Genomic DNA, 12,224 nt, shown 5'->3' with positions numbered 1-12,224 from the left:
GAAATTGTTCATTCTTGCGGACAACATAAATATCCTTATCAGACCACAGCTTCCCAACACTTTCACAGAACTTGGCAGATGCTAGTGAAAGCCTTCTTAAGAGCCTTTCGAGAGCAAAGTTTAGACGTGCCACTTCAATCAATAGCAACAGTAAGTCGGCTACTATCCGGTTTCGAGTCTTATATATGTGCAGATGGATCGAAACTAAACGCTGCAGTTTTCGTTAGCCATCACTTTCACACACGGCTGAAAGTTGGCTCAATTAGAAAGAAGGGGAGCTAGTAGGCTTAGGAAAACAAAAGTATTGTTTGTTATTAAAGCTTCACTAACAACTGTGATACAAGACATGCGAAGACCCAAACATTGTCGCTAGATTTGTGCGGAAAGGTGTAATACTTTCTGGAATGTCATGAAACATACTAGAACAAACACACCTTTGTCTGCAGGTATCAGGTACAGGTATCAGGTACATTTATTGAAAGCGGATTTATTTTTCACGAAGGCACCATTTACAGTGCAGAGCCGCCCCAGGCGATGAAAGTGGGCCAGGGCATTTTCCACCCGACGTGAGCGCGAAATAAAGCGGGTGTTGCGTTCGCGGTCCTCCAGCACTTACCCGAAACGTATACTTTGTGCTCTTTCAGAAGTGCACGTCAGACTCAAAAACTTTTTTCCCCCTTCACGTGCCTCAGTAAGCAGGCAACTATGTCATTCTATAGTACGACTAGCATTACAAGCGTTATGTTTTGGGGGGTTTGTCCCTGCTTCACTCCCTTAGATATGAAGGAAAAAGAAAAGTGAACTTGATATTTGGGAGAGTTTTTATTTTCCTGGTTTGAAGCGAGCCAAAAGGGTGGCACGGCTTGAGACAGCATTTCTTATTCACGTTTGCTATGCGACATTAGGGACAGGTATCCTGAAATTAGACATGATGGATTGAGACAGATAATCACAAGTTGATGATATCGTGCCCTTGCTTGCCTTTCTTTGTGCTATTTTCCGTTTGTTACATTACGTTTTAGAAGCACTTGCAAACGAAAGCATTTTCTCCTTGTTTGCTTGTTCATTTGATACTTGGGGGTTACAAATAACGTTAAGAATACCTAATTTTTTATCACGCTAGTATTTTTTAAAATTTGAACACCTCTACAAAAAGCCTTTAAAACGTAGTCAAATCAGGCAACTAGATTCGCTTTATGGCCACGTGGATATAAAAAAAAGAAAACTTAAGGTTTTCATTTAGTATATATGCAAATCATATATAATCTTGTCTTTAAAAATTTTATGGCACATGTTTTGATTGGAAAGTTACAGACATAGCCATAAAAATCTGGTTCCGTATTCTGACATTTACAAACAACTATGTGAACCGAAACAAAAGAAATGCGGCAACATCCTATACACCTGTAACACCTGAAGGCGAAAGCCTCGTGCACATTTAGTAATGCATCGCATCGTTGCGTTGCCGCTTTCGCAGTAGGGCTTCTTTGGCTTTTTTTATGTTACTCTTAGCTGCGGCTTCGCACGCTGGTATAGCGGGTTCAGACTCGCGGCAACGAAGTTTCTGTTCGATTTTACGTTGCATCCTTTCTGCAGGGGGATGAAACGTATGCTGTTCTATTTGGTGCAGGGGTGATTTAAATCACCGTAGGCACTGTTCGCTTCCCTTTGCTGAGCGCTCATCGGCTTATCCTTACGGAACTATGAGCTATTGCAATTTTTCAAGTTATGTTGTTCTCTCTGAATAATTATGTAGCATAGTTAGGTTTGCTTCTTCGTTGCAGGTGATGTTTCTTACTTATTAATTTGTCTATTTATTTACCTATTTATTTATATACTCATTTATGTCATGCCTATATTAACTCAGATAATTTTTTTTGCTTTGTTCATAACCAAAAGAAGGTGCGTCCTTTTCTTCCTTAGTCGGCGGCCAGGCCTTGCGCTTTGGTGGCGTCTTCGGAAATCTGGATCACCCGGCGTTGGAGATCCGCGTTTGAGCTGAGCAGTGCAGTCTCCCACTGCTGCTCTAAGTTGGTGATGGAAAGGCGAGGGAATTACCTGGTGCATTCGTTGGTACTTATCAGGGCCAACATGGTGTGCAGAAGATGAGCTCTACCTGCACATAATTTACAATCTGCTGTATATAGCCCAGGATAGAGGTGACTGTACGTCACGGGGTTTGGAAGACTGTGCCATCATAAATGGCGTCACATTACTGATTGCTTTTATTCTAACTTCTTGTGAGAGGCGCGGTAATGCCCCCTGCCCGAGCAGTAGAACTCGAGAATTTTCTTGCAAGATATCATGTGGTACTTGCTCGAACGGCGAAGGGATTCGAACTACTCATTGCAAGAGGTCGTCGTGCGGCTGCGGATGGCCAGTTCTTGGTGCGCACTGTGGACAGCTTCGTTCTCACAAAGACCAGACTGCTTCGGTGCCCGTATGAGTTGCGCCTTTCTGCGCCGGGTTTCGCGTACACTGGGCAGAAATGGGAATTTTGAAGGCTTCGGACGAAATGCACCTTATCGCGACATTTTGTATGTCTCTCTTTGAATCGCTGACTATGAATTTGACAGCGGAGGAGGCGTACACCAAGACGATTGCTACTTATTCCCCGACGCCCGGTGATGTCGTAGTGGCTGAGCTTGCAGCAATGGCTTGTTTTTTGTGTGTGTGTTTTTTTATCCAGTACAGCCGCTGTCATGGCGCCGCAATCGCGATAGTCCTTGGAGTTTACAAGGTGTCTGTAATTATTTGGCTCTTTCCTGCTTGTGCCCTTGGTAGTGCAGATAGTGGGTGTTTTTAGGTACTGACGTAACATGCATGTTTTCTTTAGCTGTGTGGGAACGTACGGGTCAGAATTGGGAGTTCTTTGGAATCCCAAGTGATTCGAGAATGTGTTTTGCCGTCGGGGACTGTGAGAGTCTCTCCAGTTGGGTAACTTGTTTGGCTTCATTGAGCTCATCAATATTATCATACATTGCTGGAGCGTCAAACATTTCCATTGCAGTCATAATTGGGAGGGGTAGAGCTTGATTGTAGGCTCTCATGAGTATGACGTTATTTTTGGTGTCTTCATTATTATTTAGCGACAGGAATGGTGTAGCCTAGACTGTTCTCCTACTGTCAAAATCCTGTACTGATCCGAGTTGGTTAGTTTCGTTCATGTCGTGGTATGTGTTGGCGATGCGCGAAAAGTGTCTTATCGTTTGATGCACGTGCGAGTTTAATACCTTTATCATTTCGTTCTTGTGTCTATTGGACTCCATGCTAAGTCGAACGATCCTCATGATGGGTACTATTGTGATGTCCTGCACATTAGTTCTGTGCGTGATTTGAGGGGGTGGGTAACAGTTTCTCTGCTTATAAACGTGGGCCTCTACAGTAATAACTTTGATTTTGGGGAACAGGAAAGTCCTTTACGTGTTACGTATTTCTTGAGTACTTCGATCGCACTCTAGAAAGCTTCTTGAATGTCTCCATCCCTCCCTCCGGTTAGCCATATTGTTACGTCGTCTGTATATAAACTACTTTGTAGTTTCGGGATTTCGACTAGCTGGCTTGGCAATGGTAGGATGGCCATACTGAAGATACTATACATTTCTTTTTGTAACCCTTTGAAGTCGAAGTTCCTCCAATGATTTGCGAACGTAAACACGGTGTACACGCAACAAATCGCCAACACCACCTACTGTTATTCATTGCATTTTGGGGTAATGGGCAGATCGCTTTTGATAAAAGGGATGAATTCCGGAGAACTCCTTATTTATCCGAGTGGTAACGTCTGGTTCACTACCAGCTGTTTTTTTTTATTACTGAGTAAATTTCGTTTAAGCAAACCATCCGCCTATCAATGATCGCCGATTCTTTCGGAAAAAAAAAACATATATTTGTTCAGGTTAAAGTTGAGCAATCTACCTCGACGGATTGCGTCTTTAAAAATGTTCGACGTCGGCACCGAGCGCATTCTGAGAGTTGCATAAAAAATGAAACATGATGAAACTGCTGCGTAAGATCAGTTCTCTAAATCTATTGTTGTGGTCTAGAAGCACGGATATTGGACAATTGTTCCTTTTGATCAGGTTCATTGCAATTTGTTTCGTCTTTTATCGGGAGTAAGATAAGAGTGAAATTTATTCTTAAGAAAAAATTTACATGCGGGGCTAGATATGTGAGTATACGAGCTCGTATAGCTACAAAGGCATCCAACTAGACATCGGCCTTCTATCAAAAATGACATAACAGGTAAATTCGGTGTTCTGACTCACATTGTACCAGTCCAACGAATAACCATCGGACCTATAGCACAATATAGACTATTTTGTCTTTACAACATATGCGGATTATATTCAGAACGTAAATCCTTTTTTATGCTGCAGGTAATGTTTTCAACGAAACAACGACGTCGCTCAGCACTTTGACGGCGCAGCATTGCATTCGGTTTGTAGGAGCGCCTGATTCCACACGCTTGTCGGGCACCTGTTCTTTTTATGACAGTGGAGAAACCCCCAGTAATCTATGTAACCCCACAGTAATCCTGTGCCAGCCGTAATCCGTGTATGAGCGTGCCGTGCAATCAAGAAGGCGAAATAAGGAGAATCTTCGCGAACCTTTGTTAGTGTCCCGTTCTGAATATCTCTTTCAAAGTTTTTTTAGTAAGTTAAGAAAGCACGCCATGGAGTGCTTTACATGAATATTTTCTTTTCACCTCAGCACTGATTAGTTGTGCCCGAATACTAGTTGTAAACATCGTTCGGTGAGCAGGCTTAGCGGTGAAATTCGTAGATGTGTCTAATAGCAGTGAGGAAGAATTGATGCCAGAAACGGCCCATCAACTTATATTGCAACACCGAAAGCACAACATACAAGATCGTGAGGTATTGGGACGAACAACAAGTATACCAAGGTTTCGTTACAAAGTTTCATTGCTAGCACAACTGGCTCACGGGTTTTCCGCTGTTCCACGAAGGTGACGCGGGTGCGTCTCTCGACGGATTTTTCGAGGAGGGATGACAAGCGAGCTCGCACATGATCTTGTGCGTCTGGTGGGCGACAGCAAGTGAAGACCTGTCACCTCTGAGTCTCCTCGGGCTTTGACGCTCGACCAGGCCCCTCTCCCAAGTGTTGCCCTCCTGAACGCTGGTAACCGACTAGGCTTACACGTCTATCCTGCTCCTCATGTAAGCTCCGTCTGCCTGTGTTGATGTGGCCTCATTTTATTGTCCCCTACACTACAGCTACGACATCGGGCACTTCGTGGGTTCTTGCTCGAGCACGTGATTTGCTCTAGCAGATACGCTGGCGAAACCCAGTCTATTTCTTGGAGTCGACTTGGGATGAGGAATGGCTATTGTATCGCACTTTTCCTGCCATCACAGCAAGTGTTTTGAGGGAAATAGCTTACGTTAAGGCCCTTATTTCCGCTTACCAAAGAGTAAAGCACTGTCCCTCTGGAATTTTAAAGTTGAGACGGCTCTCGCTAAAGTTTTCTGACCTACCACAGTAACTCTGCGGCTCTTGCAGCGTGCTGCTCAGCTCGAAGGGCGGGTTTGGTGTATTACTCGACGGCGTCATTGCGATGGCTCTGTCAGACAAGAACGTTCCTACTGGGTGTGGTGATAAATGCTGGGAGGTCGGAAAATTTCTGGAATCCACTAATAAGGTGTGCTTTGTTCCTAGCAAAATTGTTATTACCAGCAAGTAATGACCGGAAATTCTTTAAAATTTTAAAACTTTGTTTCGAAAGGAGAATTACCGCATGATTCTGACAAAGCTTAATCCAAATTACACCGCAAGATAGCATAAAAAATGGATAGAATATGGTGCCAGGTATCACGTTATGGGCTCCGCATTGCGGCTGAAGTTGCAATTAGATTTCGTAAGGAAACCGTGAATGAAAAATAGAATTAGGCAAACGCTACGCACTGCGGGAATCGATAATATGGGAAGCATTTTCTTAGTAGCTTGCTTAACAGCATCGCTTGGAATTGTGCAAAGCCTTCCCAGGCGGACCAACTGGTATGTGCAAGAATAGCAGCCACGTGTCTTGACACTAGCGTGTGGGTGACGACATCAGCAGGGCGAGGCGACGACAATTGTGTGACGTCGACAGCATGATTTCTACTGCGGCCCTTCAACATGAGCTTACGACATGCCGATTGGTGGGTTCCGCATAGGTATGTCGCAAGAGCATATGCAAGGGAATATGGATTGCGACATCTTCAGCGACTGCGTATTACGCAACTGCGCACTCCTAAGATTGCATCTTGTGGTATATATTAAAATGGCGCGCAATTATATCTGTGTCCGTGAAAGCTTAAGACCTTTTCCATATTGTGAAACGTCAAGAGAAGCATTCGCGCGCCCTAATGTTTTCCCAACTGGTCCGACTCTTCGTATTTAACAAACACTGAAACATTCAGCATAGTTACTGCAAATGCGTTCACTAAAATAAAGCGCGACCCAAGTAAAATTGTAGCTTCTCGCGAGCTTTCTAGAACAATCTTTTTATGTCACCCTTATTGCTGGCGGCACACTGTTAATTAACCTTCAGTCAGAATTTTTTAAGCCTGCAACACAGAAACAAAAAAAAAATTGAGGAACTATGAATTGTATGTGATCGCTCTTAGACTGATAGATGATATTAGGGGGCGACGAATGCGTTGTACTCACTCTCCAGGCTGATAACGACACCAGCGCCTCGTTCTGAGTAGAAATGGAGAGACGCCGCTTTCTCTCGCGTGGCGCTTGAGGAACTTGCAAACTTCCGTAATGGAACTCGGCTTCCGTAAAGGTTTTTCTACAGAATCAGCTTTATTAGTCCAACGAGAAATTATTTTACAGAATATTGAAAACAAACTCTTAACACTAGGAATCTTTGTGGATTTCAGTAAGGCCTTCGATTGTCTAGACCATAATATTCTCTTAGATAAGTTAAACAAGTACGGCGTTAAGGGAAGGAAACTTCAAATTTTTAGTTCATATTTTGAAGACCGTGAAGAAATAGTGAACATGGATGGTTTTTGTTCATCCAAACGTTATTTCAATTGCAGCGTCCCTCAGGGCAGCATATTAGGACCATTTCTTTTCAATGTCTGTATAAACTATGTGATCACAACTTCGACAGAAGCTGATTTTGTAATTTATGCCGATGACGCTTCCCTATTTATCTCTGGTCTTTCGGCTACAGAAATATTTTCAAAACCAAACAATGCCCCAAACAGCCTTTTATATTGGTCTAAATTAAACAATGTCAAAATAAATACAATTCAGTCAAAGGCTGTTATTTTCCGCGCTATAAATCGTCACATAGGGACTAACTTAACGATTAACCTAGGCAATAATATTATCGAGGTCGTTAGCCACCATAAAACACTGGGTGTTGTATTTGATGAGCACCTTCGATGGACTGAGCACACTAATTACATATCCCTATGTTTATCGAAAGCTGTTGGAGCACTTTCCCGGTGTCGTGGCATTCTTCCTGTGCACATTAAAAAACAGATATATGTTTCATTATTTCAAACACACATTGCATATTGTCATCTTGCTTGGGGCACGGCATCACCGACCACCATGAATCAAATTGTGAGCCTGCAAAAGAAAGCGATTCGTGTCTTTGCAGACGAAGAGTACTGCGCACACTCCACACCGCTTTTTATTCGGTTAAAAATTCTGCGCATCAGTGTGATGCTACCGCACATTATTGTTTCTTTATTCACCACTAAAACCACGTTTCGTACTAACTTCCTTATCAGAATATCAGCGCTCAAGGAACGTGTACCGGCAGCCAACACTCGACAATTGGAAAAGTGGTGTCTTCCCAAAACTCGAACGAATTACGGTCAACAAATGTTAAACTTTATAATACCTTACACCCTGGACAATAATACACCCTAATTGATGGCCCCGCAATAAATAAATGTGCTTTAATTGAGTATTTTTTAGACAGTATAGCTTAATGGGCAAGAGATTTATATCATACAGCTTACATTCGGCGTTGTTCGTTCTTTTGTGTGGATTAGTTTTGCAGGCATTGTCTAAGTTCACTTTTTTTTCTCGCTCTCCGTTTTTCTAACAGTTCATTCTTCATAAAATATTTACCGTAACTTCAAAGTGTTGTTTACACTGGCTTTACTCAACAAAGTATAACAAAAACATAGACGTTTCGCCACCTATGCGGGTGGCATCGTCAGTACACAATGGCAACAAATTAGAAATACATCCTATTTATCTATGAAAGTGCCGTAAACATCCGGCAGGGGGCCACGGTTAGAGTTACATGAAGATTGATTACGACGGATGAACCATGATTCTACGAACTTTCTTGGGCCCCATCGGTGCTCCCGTGCTAGTGTGGTTACATTGTTAAAATCAAACATGTGTCCCTTTGATAAACAATGATCAACCAATTCTGTCTTGGCACGTGTAGCATGGGTGGCTTTCGTAGCATCTCTTAGATGTTCCTTGATACGGGTGCGACGTCGCCGCCCTGTCTCGCCAATGTAGCTGGCATCACAGTCCGAGCAGTTGACCTTGTAGACGACACCACTTTGTTCGTCCGGAGGTGTGCGGTCCTTTGGCTTCGGGAACACGTTTGCCAACGTGTACGAGGGTTTAAACACAGTTCGAACACCTAAAGGCCGTAAAGCCCTGCGCACTGCATCTGATACACCGCGGACATACGGAATGCACACAAAGGAAGCTGGCCTTTCGGCCTTGCTCTCACGAGGTTTTTGCATGCGGCGCTGCGTATCATTGACAAAGTGCTCAGGGTAACTCCGCTTATGCAAAAGAGTGGCCACATTCGTTAATTCTTGCTCCCTCAAAGTTTGCGTTGACGAGAGCGCATCGCAACGGGACAGAAGAGTGCGTACCACGGCATGTTTGTGTTCTATAGGGTGGTGAGAGTCAAAACTCAGCACACTCCCGCTATCGCAAGATTTGCGATATACGGCTGTCTCCACCGAACCTCCTTCGCTCCGTTGTACCAGCACGTCTAGAAAGGCTAGGCTGCCACTATTCTCCGTCTCACATGTAAATTGAATGGCATGATGGACGGCATTAAGCGCCTCATGCATGGCACGCAGGTTTTTCTTTTCGACAATCACAAAGGTGTCATCTACATAGCGGCAGTACATTTTGACCGGGAAGGGTAAGGACGTCATCGCAGCCGTTTCCACGTGTTGCATTAACAGATCAGCCACGATTACAGAAACAGGACTACCCATCGGGACGCCTTCTATCTGGTGATATATGGTACCGGCAAACGAGAAATATGTTTGCTTCAAGCAGAACCTAAGCAGAATCATGATGTCGTCAACAGTCAGGGAAGTACGGCTTTCTAACGTACAGTCCTCCTGCAGGCGTTTCTCAATAATATCTGTAGCCAATGCTATCGGCACATTCGTGAACAAGGACACTACATCGTAGGATACCATAACATCGTCGTCCCGAAGCTGCTGCTGGCGTACCGCGGTAACAAACTCTTTAGAATTCTTGACCGTGAACGTGCTCCCTTCCGCAAGCGGCTTTAAAATTTCAACCAAAAGCTTAGACAAGTTGTATGTCGGCGACCCAACAAAAGAAACAATAGGGCGTAGGGGGCAGCCGTCTTTGTGAACTTTTGGCAACCCGTAGGCTCTCGGCGTTGCTCCGTCAGACGAAAAGAGTCGACGGTACAGCGACTGGTCGACCCTTCCTTTCGTTTTCAAGCTGCGCAAGTAGTCGACCAACTGCCTTTCGCAACTGGAAGTGGGGTCGTGCTGTAACTTCTGAAAGTGCAGAGGGTCATCCAAAAGCAGTTGCATTTTTCTATCGTAGTACTTGCGGTTCATTATTACGATACCTCCGCCCTTATCAGCTTCGAGGACCACGACCGATGCGTCAGACTTCAAGTCATGAAGCGCTGCGCGCTCCTTAGTGGTTAAATTAAACTGAGGCGTCTGGGCATTTGCCAAAATGTTCACAATGCGGCTACGAGCAAGGCATACAGCTGCAGTATCTTTCATGTGACGGAAACATTCTTCCGTTTCTACTATAATATCACGTTTCGGAATAAACCGCGGTGCGATAGCAAAGTTCATCCCTTTCGACAAAACACTCACTTGGTCTTGCGACAGCCGTTTTTCAGAAAGGTTGTGAACACTTGTGGCCTCAAACTTTCCTTGCGGTAGACTGGGGATCAGGGTAGTCAATTTCTTGTTGTGGGCATGCGTGTACTTTTCCCTTTCGAGGAGTTCTGCCTTCGCTCTTGCTACCAGGACCTCACTGAAGTCAGCAACGTGCAGTTTTGCACGAAGACAAGCCTCAAAGTTGCAGATTTGACGTCTTGCCTGGTTAATTTGCTGCTTGTTTTCCTGGATACGGGCCTTTAAGCAATTCCGGCTGAAGTCTCTCGCAAGCTTGCGTCCGTAGGGCGTGTTGACCAGTGTCCGGCAGTGCAGGCTTTTGGGAACAACGTTGCTGTTCAGGCACTTGTAGTTGAAACGCAAGTGGCATTCCTGGCGGACAATCTTCGTAGAGTGGTCGATGTATTTCCTCAAAGGGCCAAGAAGGGTACATCCGTAACTGTATCGGATACGTGAGAAAATGTTCCAAAAGCCAGGGGAACTCATGCTTCAAAGTGTTGTTTACACTGGCTTTACTCAACAAAGTATAACAAAAACATAGACGTTTCGCCACCTATGCGGGTGGCATCGTCAGTACACAATGGCAACAAATTAGAAATACATCCTATTTATCTATGAATTTGTTCTAATTCTAATTTGTTGCCATTGTGTACTGACGATGCCACCCGCATAGGTGGCGAAACGTCTATGTTTTTGTTATACTTTGTTGAGTAAAGCCAGTGTAAACAACACTTTGAAGCATGAGTTCCCCTGGCTTTTGGAACATTTTCTCATTTACCGTAACGTTATACATGTGTGCACTTGAATGATTTGTGTATATATGCCATGTACACGTTTATATGTAAATGTATATGTAGGTGTACATATATGTATATAGGGGCGTATGCTCGCCACTTCTACGGGTGTTTGTGTGTGTACGTGTGAATATAACATGTCAGTGTACAATATTGGTTTGTTATTGGTGTATGTATATGTAAATATTTTTTTTCTCGTTCTTCACAGCTTCGTGCGAACAGTTTCTTTCTTACTTTCTTTAGTTTTTTGTTTCTCGAGTTGCTTTATTTTTCTTCTAGTATAGGTGTACGACATACACTGCTGCTTTGCCGTTGTTGCCACTGCCTGTAGGGCCTCAGGCCTCATCAAGCTGCTCAATGAGCAGCTTTTCGTCTGGGGCCCATTTTTCATTTCCTTCAGGAAAATAAAACTGGTTCTGATTCTGATTCTGAAATAGTTATACATGCGGTGGGTTGTACAGGATCGCACAGCCTCTACGTATATTTAGCTGATTCGTGGAAAGCACTCATAACTGTGCGTCTATCCTGGAGACAGGGCAGCCTAATACTTGCAGCGGCCTTGCAAATACAGCGTGTTAAAGTACGAGCTGTTACGAAGAAAGAGCACTAGAATATAACACATGACGCATGCACAAGAACTCTACTAGAATTAGTTGGCTTTGACACGGTATGTGTATGCATGCATTACAAGGCATACCTATATATATATATATATATATATATATATATATATATATATATATATATATATATATATATATATATATAAAACATCGCCTAGTAGTAAGGCTATTGCTTTCCTGCGCTCTAAGCAAGAGGTTCAACTTGAATGGTGGTCTTGCATTCCTTTTTATTACAAGAGGTCTGAAGTGTGGCGCGATATGGAATACCTATCCACCTACCGACCCACGTAATTTTCAGTAAAAGAGGCGAACGAAGAATGCAGCTCGATAAAAAAAAAAAGAAAAGAACGTTTGCGTATTTCGCGCACCGTATAGACAACAACGTATGTTGGGACTCTAATGGAGGAAAGCAGAGCCTGGTAAGGACCCTTTCAATTTTTTTTCAGAGAGAAAACTTATGAACTTTTTTAACCAAGAGTGATACAGTAAGTCGGCTTAACTATACGGCTGCCAAATAGGGGAGGCGAAAAACCCGTGGTTTTCGTGTCCTGGCATTTTCACGCGCGCCAAGAAGTACACAAACAAGAAGAGGGAATCCGAGAACGAACTGTTCGCAAACACGAGCGTATGGCTTAATATAACAGTTTGAAACGACAGTGCGAATGTTAAAATATACC

This window comes from Dermacentor albipictus, chromosome 8 (genome assembly GCF_038994185.2).
Source record: "Dermacentor albipictus isolate Rhodes 1998 colony chromosome 8, USDA_Dalb.pri_finalv2, whole genome shotgun sequence".
In the NCBI taxonomy this organism is placed as follows: domain Eukaryota; kingdom Metazoa; phylum Arthropoda; class Arachnida; order Ixodida; family Ixodidae; genus Dermacentor; species Dermacentor albipictus.
The sequence above is the reverse complement of the archived record's forward strand: the minus strand, read 5'-3'. Positions refer to the sequence as shown.